The following is a 17,211-nucleotide window of genomic DNA, read 5'->3' as shown; positions in this document are numbered from 1 at the left end:
TGAAAACGAAAATGTATGAGAATCATCGTTACGAGTATAGCGGAGTCCGTAATGGGTCCGTTCCGCTCGCACTGGAAGGCGGGCATTAAGGAATTCGTATCCTCTTTCTAAGGGTTCTAAGTCGAATTGGTATGGAAATACTATAGTGGGCAGTTTGTTCTATAAAGTGGTGGTGAAAAGAGTGCCATATAAATGCTCAGTTGTGGAAAGAGAGGTGACGGATGGAGGTGTTGTGAAGGATTGTTTGCCTTCTATAATTTAAATCAATCGATAACCAATGGGAATCAAATCTTGCTAACAAATGATACATTAACTGAATCCCATGAAATTTAAAATTTCTGAAAACGTTACATATGAGTTAAATAAGCTAACCAGGGTAAAAATTTCCAACAAATAAAATCGAGAATAAGCAGTTACAAAGAATATTTTACGATATCTAAATTAAAACTAAGATAAGTCTGGTAAGTCGGTTATTATTTTTAATGTATTATTAAGTCTAGACGAGGGAATTCACTGATCAAATTGAGATAACGTGTTATATAATATTCATATAAGCATATGCATTCATGCATAATAACTATTGTTACAGCTTGGGATTTATGCTTATGTTACATCAAAATTATCGAAATTTAATTTAGTCTGGAGATAATAATACTACAGAAGTCAGACAGTTTCATTACACTTAAAATCATAATAACAGTGTTGGCCTAGTGGCGACTCTTAGCAGTAGCAGCAGCAGGTCATAGGTTCGATCCCCGGCACACACCAATGGACTCTTTGTTTATGTGTGTACGTACGGTGAAGGAAAACAACTCTAAGGAGGCAACTCGTTTGTCCTCTGCTAAAATATCCATCATTCCAGACTATTTTGATTTTTCTTCTACTTAGACTATGTCATTGGAAAGAAAAAAAGTAAATTTCAGTTTTGTGTATAGTGTATAATCATAATTCGATTCTCCTATAACACGCATTTTACAACGGTTAGAACTGTATATTTTTGTATGTAATTATGTACTAAACACGAACGAAGCGTATCAATCAATACTCATTAATAATTTAATAGACTTTGACTATTTACCTTTAGTTTTTAAATCGATAGTTCGTTGGCTTCTTTGATTAAGAATTTACTAAGTATTAAGTAATACGCAGTAGGCAGTTGGATATGCAGTGTTTCTGAAAATTACCAAACAATTTCCTTATATGGACGAATGGCTAGAATGCAAGCTCCTGAAGAACTCGAACAAATATTTTTTCGAATTCCCTATTTGATTATAGGAAGGACATTCTGTTACTACTCTCTTAGGTATACATATTTTGTGATTGTGTCTATGTAAATTTATTAATGACATATTTCATTTCGAATAAAGGAAATGTAGCATAATAGATAACACCACAAAGTTTGTTATTGCAAGGATATTGCGACAATGATTAGAATAGCTTGTCTAACTGCGTACAAAGAGTTTCAATAATATGATAAAGAAAGTCTAATGTTCTGTCACACGTCCTATAACATACTTATAATAAATAATTCAAATTCACTCAGTTACGGTCACTTTTACGGTTATAGTTTGTTATTATTTATAGAAGATTATCGCTAGTCTCATTGCAACAAAATTATCAACGCGGTCATATGAAACGTAATTAGAAGTGATACTTAAGTACCTCGGTTTTAAATGAATATTGAGTGTTTTATTGTCACATAAAATAAAGATGCGCTAATTGTCTACAACAATTGTGTATGTATTAAAGATTTACAAAAATGACCGCAAAAAAAGGTGAAAGCTTAAACTGGAGGACGAAAAAAATTCGCAGAGTTACGAACACCGGTCTCTTGTCTTTCATTTCCCAAAACGCAAATCTTTCACTATATACTATAAATATAACTATAGACACACTTGATAATACCAAGTGTTTGTTGGTTCACAAAGGCCACTCACACTTGGTATTATCAATCAGTTGACCCACTTTTCAGTTTCAATTAGTTTTTTTTATAGAACAAGGGGCAAACTCGCAGGAAGTTCACCTGATGTTAAGTGATACCGCCGCCCATGGACACTATCAATGCCAAATGGCTCGCGAGTGCGTTGCCGGCCTTTTAAGAATTGGTACTCTTTTCTTGAAGGACCCTAAGTCGAATTGGTTCGGAAATACTTCAGTGGGCAGCTGGTTCTACATAGTGATGATGCGAGGCAATATCTGCCTTCAAAAACGCTCAGGTGTGGATCGGGGCAGAATACGAAATTCCACCCGTATCACCTCGACGTCCGATGATGGAACTCAGCTGCAGATATTAATTCCAAAAACACCTCTGAACACTCTCAATGATAAATGCTCTAGAAGATGCAGAGTTGTAAAATAAAATAGAAGATCTATAAATGGCGTAATTAATCTGAAATAAAGAGCTTATTCGTGTTCAACTTAACCAAGTCAAAAAGTGAGATGTTAGTCCATTAGTTGGATACGATTCAATTAACTGACGGATCTAGCGCACGTCGCACTTAACTCAGTTATATCCAGTTCAAATGTCTTAAAATACACTCGGGTTCTTCAACTCTGTACTTCGGAGTGAGCTAATATTAACTTCCCTGCACATAACACATTAACTGTCTTGTTCATTAATATGTAACTAGAACAAAAGAGTCCCTAATTAATTTAGCCTCATAGTAAGTTTATCAAATTACTATGAGGCTTCGACGACTCATTGGTCTAGTGGTTAGTACCCCTGACTACGAATCCATGGGTCCCGGGTTCGATCCCCGGCTGAGACGGACATCGATGTGATGAGCATTTGGTATTGTGCTTAGGTCTTGGGTGTTTAAATATGTATTTATATGTCTATCTATCTATAATATGTATGTATATCCGTTGCCTAGTACCCATAACACAAGCTTCACCAGCTTAGCATGGGACTAGGTCAATTGGTGTAAATTGTCTAAAAAAAAAAAAAATCACTTACTCGGGACAATAATTGGTTTAATTTTGTGTTTTTAGAATAAATTTTAATGAAGTCCAGTTATGTTAATAATGTAATAAATTCCTTTGTGTCAAAGTAGTTTTTATTAATACTCGTATAAATAAAAGAAAAAATGTTCGTGGGAAGAAAAAGAGGGATTTAAAACAAACGTAAAACTGACAATTTAGTGAGATCCCCACGCATTTATACGCATAAGAAATATCCCTATGGACTTTGCGCTGAAACTTTATGTGTTCAAGTAAAACTTGTCTCTTAAGAATGTTCTTTTATTTCTAGTTTGACACTTCAATGTTACAAATAGTGAAATTCAAAGAGGAATTTTTATCTATCTATCTACAATCCTACTTCCAGAAGAAATGGGCTGAGGCCAGATCTATACTTGCTACGGTCCTGACATACCTTTCTCTTCCTCCTCTTTTCATCTCTACCGATACTTCTCTAGTCTTCTTTAGGTCCTGCTGCTGTCCTTTGTCCATGTATAGGACAAAGCCTACCTGACCCGACCATGGATTTTTTTTTTTAAGGTTACAGGAGACAAACGGACAGGAGGCTTACCTGATGATAAGTGATACCGCTGCTCATGGTCTTGCACTTCCAGCCTTTTAAGAATTGGTACGCTCTTTTCTTGAAGGACCCTAAGTCGAATTTATTCGGAAATACGTCAGCTGGTTCCACATAGTTATGGTGGAAGAAATTGCCTTAAAAAACGCTCAGTTGTGGAACGACAGACGTCGAGGTGATACGGTTAGTATATTGTATTCTGCCTTGACGTCCTATGATAAAACTCAGCTGCAGATATTAGTCCGAACAACTCCTCTGAACACTCTCCATGGTAAATATGGTCTACTTATAAAAATCATTATAAGAGGTGAGCAGAGGCTTTGAGAATGTCTACCCTAAAGTTATTTACACCTTGAAAGCTAACATTGCGACGCCCAAGAATGGTCGACGTACCCACACTGTGTTAAGATTTATTAATGGTTTTATTAAAGTGTCAAACATTCATCAGGGCAGACTTAACAGTAGGTGCGTAGTTTGTCTTTATACTACGCCTAGTTATCTAGATATCACTTGTACATAACGTATACAAATCGATAATAAACACATGGTGGACATAACTGATACCATACAACTTAATCCTATATTTAGTTACTTAATAAGCGTGGTAGAACGGTTTCAAAGTAATTACAAAGCAGTTTTCGTAGTTGGACATTTTAAATGGCTAAACATTAAAAGAGTTTTTGATTTATGTGCGCAGTATTGGCTTGAACGTGTGTCTCTCAACCTAAAGTCCTGCGTTCGAATCACGCTTGTGAACTTATACACTCTTCATTGTATATGCAATTTAAACTCGCCCGAAAAAAATTACCACGCATCAGTTACAGAAAAGTCTTAAGCCGGCGACTGACCTGTAACGTTTTGTCGTAACGTAACGTAACGTTATCATAAAATGTTACAGTACAGTACAGTGAGCCGATATCCGCTCGCTACGAGCGCCGCGTGCTCTCGGTCGTCGGTATTTTTGCGAATCCCTTTGAGTGTTACGTTACGCCTTAATTTTAGGTCAGTACAACCCACGCGTCGTCATGGGCGCATGTGTCAATCATGTTTTCATTAACGAAGCACCACCCGTTAAATTTCTGTTTTTGTACAAGTTTGAAATGCAATAACGTTTCTTTTTTCTCTTCGTTTGGAGTAAGGAATAATTTAGTGAAGTCACAGAACCCAACTACAACAGACTTCGTAATCCGACATTTTGATTACCAGTGGCGGAGGGCAGTCGAGCATAGTGTTCGCCACGAGCAAGGGTCATGTCAGTCACCTTTAAAGGTGGGAACTGACCAAAGTTACGAGGTGTAATGTAACACGTTACACAGCGAGCATTCGTGCAGTCAGTACGTCGTGTTACGGGGGATTGTAGCGCCACTGTTTTTTTTGTGTAATATTGTTGGCTTAAATATTTCAGTGTTATTAATGTTTCTAAGTATGTGTGCTAAATTTAAGTGTATACAAATTTTTCGGTGACTTAAGGTCACTAAGAAAACATTTCAAGTTTAATGAAAGTCGTTTCTGTAATGGTAAAGCGCGCATTTCCCATGGAATATCTATATAATATATATATAAAAATGTTATGTTGGTTTGTGGACGCTTAAAAAACTCAAAAAGTGAAATTTTAGCATGATTTATATTATATAATCCGCATCAAGGATTGTTTTTATAAATTTTTTTGTTTTTTTATTTTTTCTTTATTTTTTTCCACAAGTATTGCAAAATTAAACTATGAAATGTTTTCTTTGTTTTGTTTCTCATTTCTCAACCATTCAATCACAATGTGCCACAGCGAAGCGTGGCATAAGGTAAGGTAACGAAGTGTAAATAAATAAATACATACATAACTAAATAATAGTAACAATTCTATTCCAGTTTATTAGATCTATTTTTATTACAGAATTGTTGTTTCCCATGAAACTCCTATTTTAATTAATAATCATAGTCCAATACTTAGCAGTGTTAAAGAATTACCTAAAGTTTCGGTCAAAGTCTCATAGGTATTAAAGTTATATGCCTGAATTAACGAATTTGTCATGGTCAAATACAGTCTTTTGAAGTATGAAGTACTAACTATGAATAATTAAAAGACACAGTAAATCTATTAGCAATTTAGTTCCATGCGTGTCGATAACAAGAAGCGATTTGGCGATTGGCCACTTAGAATATTGCAAACGAATTACATTAAGGTAGTCATATAAATTACAACAGTTACCGTTTGTACTGGTAACTTTTTAATTGCCCTATTTTGATTAAATTTATTTGATTGAAGCCGCTTATTTCACCAGAGTCCAACGGTAAAAAATATTGTTTTATGACGTTTAAATAAGTAAAGTAAATAAACTAAAATATTCTTAACTGATATTTCATTAATGAATCTGAAGTATTACTTATAAAACTATGATTAACATTATATAAATTAATGGTACAAAATTTATAATCACATGCGTCAGTGGCATAATTTATTTTCCAGTAGACATACCATTTTCTCTTACACCTGTAACAAGTGCCTACCTCATCTCTATTGTCTTAAAATATGTCTTAGTAGGGGCCTACTAGAAAGAAGTCTATTAAGTGAAGTCAGGAATAAATTCAGAAGATGGCGTTTCTTTGACACTAGTTTGTAGATAGTACTTACCTCATCTCTATTGTCTTAAAAGATGTCTTAGTAGGGACCTACTACAAGTCATATAAGTGAAGTCAGGAATAAATCCAGAAGGTGGCGTTTCTTTGAAACCAGTTTTTAGATAGTACTTACCTCATCTCTATTGTTTTAATGGATGTCTTAGTAGGGATCTACTACACGTCATATAAGTGAAGTCAGGAATAAATTCAGAAGGTGGCGTTTCTTTGACACTAGTTTGTAGATAGTACTTACCTCATCTCGATTGTCTTAAAATATGTCTTAGTAGGGGCCTACTAGAAAGAAGTCTATTAAGTGAAGTCAGGAATAAATTCAGAAGATGGCGTTTCTTTGACACTAGTTTGTAGATAGTACTTACCTCATCTCTATTGTCTTAAAAGATGTCTTAATAGGGGCCTACTAGAAGTCTTTTAAGTGAAGTCAGGAATAAATTCAGAAGGTAGCGTTTCTTTGACACTAGTTTGTAGATAGTACTTACCTCATCTCGATTGTCTTAAAATATGTCTTAGTAGGGACCTACTAGAAGTCATTTAAGTAAAGTCTCGTAACTTAATATTCTGTTACAGTTCCAAACTATTGGTCAGCCAAAGGATATAATAGTTGTTTCAATATTCTACGAACCATCTAACTTTAGCTTTGAAAATGTTTGAAACTTTGTTAAATTCTCTCCTGTTATCACTAAGTTAATTTCGCCAGGGGTTCTACTCGCTGATAAAGTGACAAAATGTACTTCTTGTATGTAGATCAGCTATCTAAAATTATTCATTCGTCACTTAGCGATTAAAGAGTGGCGGAGAGTTTATTGCCAGTTCTTCTCTTCCGTTCTACGCCCTTGATTTGAGAACTGGCACTAAATGTAAAGTTAGAAGCATTTCATTTACATTTCTTTTTTTTTTTGACGATCATATTTGTACATTGTGTTACCTATATGATTAAATGATTTTTGAATTTGAGTCATGCCGCTTTCATCTAAATGTACTACGTCGATAATTTCAAACATAGTGATAAATTAATATTAATTCCAACGACCGTTTATCAATATATTCAAAGTAAAAGACTGATATTTAAAACGCAATAAATATTACAATAAATACTACGCCTTACGCATGAGTTCGTTCAGTAAAGATTTCCGTGACTTTGTGACGTCTTAATTTAATAAGGTTTCCTTACTGAGAAGTTGCGTGCTACTTTAATATAGTTAGCGTTGTTATATTCTTGTTATTTAATATTGTCCGGAGCATGAATGATTTTTATAAGTACGCGATAATATGACATAATTACTTGGCGCGAGCGTCACTAACAAGGTAACTATACCTGGTACCTAACAAATAGTCTAAAGCTGCGTATAAATTAAGCGTAGCAGCCGCGCGAGCCAATGTTCGACCAGAGTTGACCTTCATTTGCCGCGCGAGCCAATATGTAGATATAAATTTAGTTGGACGTGACTGCCGCGCGCGGCAGGCTATCCATCACGAACAGACCGCGGCGGATAGTCAGACCAGTTCACTCTTGTAAACCTGCGAGTATGGACGCGCATGGTCGGGCGGCTGCCGCTTTCATTGTGATTCACCATCTTATTTGTAAAAAAAATAAATATTTATTTATTTAATATTTCAAATGTAAACTGAACTTTATTGACTATAATGACTCCATTTCCAGTCTTTGATTATTTAATTGTATGTAATTAATTATTTGCATGCAATCAAAAACTATTTTTAATAATGCCAGAGAAGTATAACTTCTTACGCGCGTACGTAAGTACACGCACCCATTTTTTTGTATGTAATTAATATATAATTGTTATATTAGTTACTTTATAAGTTATAATAGCTTTGTCATCAATATTTAAATCCAACTTTATATATGTACAACTGTATATGTACGCACCCTTTATTACGTATTCGCCGCGCGAGCCAAATCACCAAAACTATCACCGTCCCAACTGCGCGCGAGCCAACGACTGAAGCTCCTTTGATGCGGTCTCAAAAACCGACATCGAGCGGATCGACCCGCGGCACGTTCGATCGCGGCAATGTTCGAGTCGCCGCGCGCGGCGATCCCGTCTACATAGAGCGTGGCCGCCGCGCGCGCCAATGTTCGATGGTTTGCCGCGCTTAAGATTGTAAAAACGTGTATACCCACCAACAAATTATTTCGTATTTTAATGTTGTTTAATTGTTAATTATATTTCTATTAATAATATTAATTAATTAAAAAACATAAGTTTTTTTAGTTTTGGATTGCCCCAACAATGTATTAATTAGAGAAACTTAAAAAAGAGTTTTAAATTAGTATATTATATACATAAAGATGTACATAGTATAACTAATATTTTTTTTATTATTTGTAACGCATATAAGCGATGTCTTCCAGTTTATTTTTCGCGAAATTGAATAAATCTAATCATTTTCATAAAGGCAGTATAGAAATATTATTAGGAGTAAACCTACAAATACAAATTGCTACTGAGTGTAGATAAGTGTCAATAAAGTTAAATTTTCTTATATATTATATTGTCAGACCCATTTTAAACAAACTTCTAGACATAGATGAACAGAAACTTGTCAGTATAATTTAACTAAAAATGTACTGCGACATAAAACAGATTCAAATTACTACCTTTAATAAAATTTATATCTTCGTGAGAAGCTCACATTCCCCCGTGTTGTAAATATCTAGGCCCGACGAAGTAATCTGTATATTTTGACATAATTAAGGTTCAAGGTTTGTCATGTTTTTATGTTCGAGATTTTTAAAAAGCCTTGTATGGCTGGATATTTTAATATTTTGAGAATAAATATTTGTATAACAATTTTTGAAATCGTGTTAGAAGGGTCAAATTTTATACCAATATAAAAAGACAATCTTTCCTCTTTATATAGGTTTATATTTTATACAGGATGGCCAAAAAGTCGTGGATCAAACGCAAATAGTGGATAGATGAGGTCATCAGCTGCAAAAAATTGTTTTACGGGAGGTCCCTAAGCTCAACTCCTGCAGAATTATAATTTATTTTGCGTTTTTATAAGAAAATTGACTTTTTTTTTAATAATTCTTATTAAAATTTGAAAAATCTACACCTTGTATCTTTTTCGTAATATCCATTAGATTGGTAGTGATGAGTCCTTGCATTAGACATACTATTTATAGTTGTTTATTGTGTGTATTGAAGATAATATTAAGTTATACTATTTATAAAAATTTCTGAAATCATAACTTTTTGTTTACTTCGAACCCCACTGTGAAAAAAAAAATTGAAAATATATTACACGTGGCCATGAGTCGCTCTAGTATCTAGTACTACTAAATTGGGGGAAAAAAGTAGTACGCGTACATAGCATTATTTAAGTATTGAGTATATTTCAGTGACCGAAAGTTTGTTAACAAGGTTATTTATGTAGGCCATTTCCAATGAATTTAAAAATGTTCACAACTAAGTAATTACCTGGAGTTTCCAAAGACCAATTTGTAGAAATTTTATTTTGTGAAATGTATGAAAACGCGAAATGGTTTTGTCGCGTAAATAAATTATTTATCGATTTTGTTACTTATATAACATATTATACCTTGAATCTTTCCTAAAAAAAAATATCATCTCGACGTCCGTCTTTCCACGATTGAGCAATTTTTAATATATTTTTCCTTCCGAATAAGTTCAACCCAGTGTCTTTCAAGAAAAGAGCGTCTTAAAAGACCAGCAAAGACTTAAGACTCGTGAGCCTTCCGGAATTGAGAGTGTCCACAGCGGGTATCATTTAACATTAAGTGAGCCTCCAGCCCGTTTTATTAAAAAAAACTAAATTAAATTTTAATTTCATAACAATGATTCCACAAGAAGATATTCCCATTTGTATAATTTTTCTATATAAAAAATATGTTATATCCTGTCTGATATACATCGCGTATTTGAAGTCAGAGAGAACGAATCAAACCAAAACATTCACTCTACTGCACCCCAACCTTTAATATTTTAATAAAATATTTGTCGGGAAATACAAATCTACACAAAGAAAATATTGCAACAAATGGAATAAGTTTGAAAGGTGCATTAAGGAGCACAAGGCTTTATGCATATTCAATGGTCTGAGGCTATAGAGTACAAGTTTTCTCTTAGAAAGTTTTGTAGCGGAAAATTATACATCTTAGTCATAATCTTTCGCACATAAGGGATTACCTTGTAAGCTTTAAGCGATGCTTAGGATCTTTCGGGAATAGTTTTAAGGTTGGATTAACTTGTCGTTTCCTAACCACCATATTTAGAGCCTTTGTAGAGGTTTCTTAGTAACGAAAGAAACGGTATGCTACGTTATAATGAAAATATGGTCGAGACATTAGTGTTATTTATATTTAATAGCTCATTAAGATTCAATAACCTAGCTTTGTAGCGGCGGCCATAAAAAAAACAAAAAAATTTTTTTTTTTAAGTTGAAACTGTACAACTGCGTAATATTTTTTTAATCCGTTGATACATTTATTATAATAATGACCATTCTTTCCATCCAAAGTTTATTTTTATATTACATGTTAATGAATCACTACTTCTAAAATAACAAAATAACGACATACTTTTTCATAATAACTGAATTCGAGTTACACGAGTTTTTTTTTTAAATCCTTCTGCAAACAGCCTCATGGCTTTTATCAAATTTTATAATGTTTGAAATTGGTATAGATCTATTTAAATTATTGTAATAATATGCGGAAGCTAAAACTGACATATGCCAATTGATTAAATTAACACTAAGAGCTTGGCCACAGTTTCGGGCGGTGTGGAGCGCGGCGCGGCAAGAGGGTCTGTGAGAGGCGCGGTTTGCGGTGATATGCCACAGCTCGACCAGCTGCGACCGCGGCGGCATCAGCGGTGGACGTATTTAGAGTATATTAGTTAGTTTTATTTCGTCCCACAATTTTTTTATAACATGCCTATATTTATGATGTGGATGTTTTGATATCCATATTGCTTGTCTACTCAGTATTTCACTAATAAATTGTTCTGTATCCATTATTTTATATGGGCTCAATGCGCGATAAAAACAAAATTATTTGTTTTGGTCGCGCGATGCTAAATACGTCCACCTCTGCCGCTGCGCGCGCCGCTCTGAGCTGTGGCCGCCTCGATACTCCCGAGTGCATTTGTTTCACTGGCACGCCGCGCAGGCCGTCGCCGCCGCCGACGCGCGGGTAGCCACCGCGCCGCAGGTCGCACCGCAATGCGCGTCGCCGATGGCTGTGGCATACTTCATACAATTTGCTCAATTTGTTTTTGCCGCTCACCGCTTTGCGCGTCGCAAACCGCGCCGCAAACCGCGCCGCAGGTGACTGTGGCCAAGGGGTAAGAGCTTGGCCACAGTTTCGGGCGGTGTGGAGCGCGGCGCGGCAAGAGGGTCTGTGAGAGGCGCGGTTTGCGGTGATATGCCACAGCTCGACCAGCTGCGACCGCGGCGGCATCAGCGGTGGACGTATTTAGAGTATATTAGTTAGTTTTATTTCGTCCCACAATTTTTTTATAACATGCCTATATTTATGATGTGGATGTTTTGATATCCATATTGCTTGTCTACTCAGTATTTCACTAATAAATTGTTCTGTATCCATTATTTTATATGGGCTCAATGCGCGATAAAAACAAAATTATTTGTTTTGGTCGCGCGATGCTAAATACGTCCACCTCTGCCGCTGCGCGCGCCGCTCTGAGCTGTGGCCGCCTCGATACTCCCGAGTGCATTTGTTTCACTGGCACGCCGCGCAGGCCGTCGCCGCCGCCGACGCGCGGGTAGCCACCGCGCCGCAGGTCGCACCGCAATGCGCGTCGCCGATGGCTGTGGCATACTTCATACAATTTGCTCAATTTGTTTTTGCCGCTCACCGCTTTGCGCGTCGCAAACCGCGCCGCAAACCGCGCCGCAGGTGACTGTGGCCAAGGGGTAAGATCTAATTATTTCCTAGTCTTATATAAAAACTTACAAATTTCCAACTTTTAGACTGAGATGCAATATTTGTTCAGTCTTTGCAAAGCATATGCAATGTTTGATAACACTTATATGAATAGAATTAATAAAAACCCGTAATTAATGAGACAAAATGAATAAAGTTAACTTTATATTAAAGTGTTAGCAATATACAATTATTATCTGTCCAAAAAGTTGCAAAGTCTCAATTGTGCACATATTTTGTGTCAGTAGAAGAGACAATATAAGTCTAAACAATATTCAATTTTCACATAGGTTTAACGATACATTTAATAACAAAAAACCAATTTATATTAGTGGTCCCCGGAGAATTTATCTAATCCAAAAGCTATTAAACAATTAATTACCATGAAAATGTATATAAAATCGTTTTCAAATCTTCGTGAACCATTTTTCAATCTTTTTTGAAACATAAAAAAAGTCCCCACATGCACTTAGCCTAATTTCAGCGGAGTGAAACGATGAGCGCTGTGTAGGCATCATGCCACGAAAAAGGTTTTTTCTTATATAGTATATTATATATATATAATATATATTTCATCGTAGACAAGACGGCCATTATTGGTTATTTATTATTACACTAAAACGTGCTAACGCTTGGGACACATACATTTATTATTTACATATTACATATGGTAGACACTTAAATATCATATAAATAAGAAAATAAAATAAAAATAAAGAACAAGCCAAACTCAATTTGTTAATTTGAATGCCTAATGAGAGTTTTAGTCAAAATAAGTTCAAGAATGTATGGGTTGGAGAGATAGTATAGGAATTAATTGTAATAGACAAGTTTAAAAAGGTTCATAAAGAACAAATTTCATTTGTGTTTACACTTCAGGCTTATTTTAATTCGATATTATTAAGTTTAAGTTTATACCTAAGCCAGCACAAATATTTTAATATTTCTGTTCAAATACAAATTCACTTGTGTTCAATTCAATGTACTTTATGCCAAAAGGTTATTTTTTTTTAAGTTACAGGAGGCAAACGGACAGGAGGCACATCTGATGTTAAGTGATACCGCTGCCCATGGACACTCACACAGCCAGAAGGCTCTTAAGCGCGCTGCCGAAGAGCCGCTGTTATGGAACTTATAATAGGATAATATAACTTTTAAAAAACCTCCAAAAAAAGAATGCGATTTAAGGAGTACGGAAGCATGAGTGCGTAGGTTTTACTGCATAGTACATGTGTATAACATTATACATAGATGCACATGTGTATACAGACAACATAATGCACATTATATTGTCTGTTAATATTTAATTAATGTAGGTAAAGTAGCTTTAATATTATCCAGTTTTAATGTAAGCATTTAATGCAACGCAAGAAGCAATCTCTTGTAGGCTTTCCAATTAAATAAATATATTTTTAACTTTAAAATTAATTACTCGTATAAACTATTCATTAGTGAAATAATCGTAAATAACATGCAAAACTTAATTAATAACTTTAATCAATAAGTAATTAATCTTACCAATCCAATAAGGAAACAGTTCGCAAGCGACTATTTTCACTCGATTGCACTTCGGAAACTTTAACCTCACTACACTTATGAAAATCACTTTAAATAAACATTCTATTACAAGAATAGGGCATACGTGCAAGCATACATCGGTATTAAAAATTAACAGTCGGGAGCAACGCGAAACGCGGCCGACACCTCGACGACTGGGTAACTACTGAAGTCGTAGCATCGCTAGCCGCTTAGGCGGACTGAAACTTGGATATAAAGCCGAATTTACATTACGAAACTAGTGTTATGCATGTTGGAATGAGTTTCATGAAAATAGTTGCAGCACGTGTGAAACTACTTTAACAAAAAATAATAGTGTCGTGAAATCAACAGTATCACCAACGACATGGCTCTGTCAACATCAAAGCTTCATTTTGCGATGCAGAACGTCGTGGTACAGATGTTAATATATAAAATTCGAAAATCATATTTTTATCAACTGACCAACGTTCGTTTGCCATTTTGGCGGTCATTTAGCTGCACGATGCACTCAAACACACACGTCTGCCCTGTGCAAATGCTTTCGCGACACTAGTTTCGTGTTGCGTTTTCATCGTGAAAGTAGTTGCGTGACATTAGTTTTACAAAAAATATGCGCTTGGCACGAAATTTATCCAGTGTCGCGAAACCGATGCATGCATTATGAAACTGTAAATTTACACGTGAAATTGTTGATGAAATTTATGTCATAAAACTAATTCCGAGCCACTAGTTTCGTAATGTAAATTCGGCTTAACATTTACGATCGAAAATAAAGGTTGATATAAGGATTTGCTAACTAAAATTATAGTATTTAAATTTTTATATTACTAGTATTCAGTTACGATAATATCTCAGGAATTTATTGTGATGATTTGAGGTTTCAGTTATTTAGTTTAAAAAACTAGTCGTTTTGGTTGAAAGTTTTGACAACAGATTTTGAAATGTAAATTGTTATGCCAATTGAGTTCGGCAGGATGTATAAAGGGATAGTATTTTTTATATATGAAATATTCGATATTTCAGTTTAATCTTCAAATAATTCGATTGATCTTCTGATATTACACTGATATTAAATGCTTGATAAAAAAATGATTTAACAAAAGTTTCATCTTAACCTGTAAATACATAGACTGATTGAGGTACACAATAAAGCCAATTCATATAATTCATTCAACAAATTACTAGGAATCAATAGTTTCGATAATTTTACATGCAGAGTAACCTCTTCTATATTGGGTCAAGGAAATGTTGAATGTTTCAGATAAGTTTTCAATACTATTAGGTTCACGTACAATACGTATTACTGTTTTATTTATAGGTAAAAAAGTTCTCAGTATTAAAATATGTTTGAACTAAGAGATATATTGTAAAACTTGTTTTCGGGTACTTTTCTCTCTCCTAGATCTTATTATGTTTTTATTGTTTATTTAGGTATTTGTTTATCTGTAGTTCTAAGTTTGCTAATAAGTATGTAATATAAAATAAGTTTTATTGCTTTAAGAATTATGTATTTTTTTTCTATTGTATCCTTTTTAATTTAGTTAGTGTATTTTTAATTTATTAATAAATATATAAAGACGTCATAATTACATTAATGGTAGTAATAGAAAAGAAAATTACCAATGAAACAAATTGAAAAATGTAATTGGATTTCAGAACTGGCTTACATAAATACACAGTTATTTCTTTTTATTGATTAGATAGTTAATTGACATCCATTAGCGTACATAATATAAATGATATAACAGTAACATTAACATCATATTTGTAATAGTATATACATTATAAAGTTTTTTTTAAATGGAATATATCAGTAAAACAATATTATTTATACTTCACATATTATGCAGAAATGTCCGGGCATTCGTCTGAGGTCTTAATAGCAAAACAAAATCTGAACATTTATTTTAGGAAACATAATTCTTAACAGTCTATAAACTTACGTTTATAAACCGAAGGAGTTTGTTTACAACTTGTCCAATTTACGACTACGAATTGATGCGTATATTTCAGTACGATTTATTGCCAAACGAATGTTTAAAAACAACTATTGTCTATGGTAAAGAAAATTATTTTTGTATTTATAATTGAAGTTATGTTGTCATAGCTCATAGAAACTTAAAAAGCTTTTGTAATCATAATTTCATGGTCTTAGAGAGTAAAAGTATATTCTTAAAAGCCCGGCGACGCATGCGCAAGCCCTCTGGCATTCAGAGTGTCCATGGGCAGAGGTATCAATTAACACCAGATGAGCCTCCTGCTCGTTCTATAAAAAAATATATTTTAAGGTAAGATTCAGGCGATATTTAACTCTGACTCACGTACGTCAAAATTGTATTGAATTTTGTCAACTGGTATTATAGTACGCGCTAAGTATAGTTTCCGAATTTCACACTCACGACACTGGCTATTTATTTTACTTACTGTTTATTGCCAGTTCTTCTCTTCCGTTCTACACCCTTGATTTGATAACTGGCAGATAATGTAAAATTAGAAGCGTTTAATGTATATTTCTTTTTTGACGTTCATAAGTGTACATTGTATTACCTATATGAATAATTAATGATATTTGACTTTGACTTTGCTCTAAGGCTGGTGAAAATTATATTGGATAAGACATAATGAGTTTATTACTAAGCGGTAAGCGGCGAATCTGAGGGAAAGATTAAAAGTACATAACATCATAGTATTTTTTTCGAATTCTCGTAACCCAACTACCAACTTTTTCAAAATACGAAATTCCAACATATGAGCGTTTTTTAAGGCAGTTTTTGCCGCGCACCACTATGTGTAACCAGCTACCCACTGAAGTATTTCCGAACCAATTTGACTTAAGGTCCTTCAAGAGCGTACCAAGTCTTAAAAATATTGTTCTATAAAAAAATCAAAATTAACAGATACCAATGTATTTCAGTACTTTGTTTGCTTCAGGCAATCGTAGATTTATTGGGGCTGAAGGAGCCAATCAACGCTAAACGAACTGTGAATCCATGACCCATATAGAAATTCAATATTTTGCCGATAGCTTACTCCACTTTATATTTTAAATATACTATACATGTTGTAAAAAGGAAATATTTATGTTTTTGTACGTTACAAACCCAAAACCATTATTTCGGCGTCGGGACGTGACGACCCCATCGCCTACTGGTGAAATAACCTGTGACAGATTTCACCAGTGCAATCAATCAACTCCCTTCCTAGTGGGAGTGCCATACTGTTGCCTTCGGGCTTCAGCCAAATGAGCGGGCACGACCAGGGCAGTACCACTGTCACACAGAAAACCGACGTGAAGGGATAGTGGTTCATTTAATTGTACTCGCGTTTAGAACGGGAAGTGAGACTTCCAGAGTCCATCACTCGAAAAATATATGTAAGTGCAGTACGGACAGAGATTACCAGCATTCGGTTGCGGATGCACAGGCTGCCCTTCTTGTGAAAGGTTTCGATCTCGGGGAAAATGGAAGAATTTATCCAAAGGCAACGTCTTACAAGCTCACAGTGGACTTTACTAATGTTAGGGCTCAATTCTAACTTCAACTCGGTTCAGTTTCATCTAGAAACTGAGGAC

General features: G+C 34.7%; 1 protein-coding gene across 2 annotated transcripts in view; it reads right to left on the bottom strand.

Annotated features, from left to right (window-relative positions):
- The window catches only part of LOC125053575, a 113,739-nt gene extending 99,905 nt beyond the window's left edge, over positions 1 to 13,834 (bottom strand). For both annotated transcript variants that reach the window (XM_047654979.1, XM_047654980.1), the window contains exon 1: positions 13,620 to 13,834. The gene's annotated coding sequence lies outside the window, so the exon portion shown is untranslated. The remainder of the gene's footprint in view (positions 1 to 13,619) is intronic.
- Between the last annotated feature and the right edge of the window lie 3,377 nt (positions 13,835 to 17,211).

This window comes from Pieris napi, chromosome 11 (assembly GCF_905475465.1).
Source record: "Pieris napi chromosome 11, ilPieNapi1.2, whole genome shotgun sequence".
Taxonomy (NCBI): domain Eukaryota; kingdom Metazoa; phylum Arthropoda; class Insecta; order Lepidoptera; family Pieridae; genus Pieris; species Pieris napi.
This window is presented reverse-complemented; position numbering and strand designations above follow the sequence as displayed.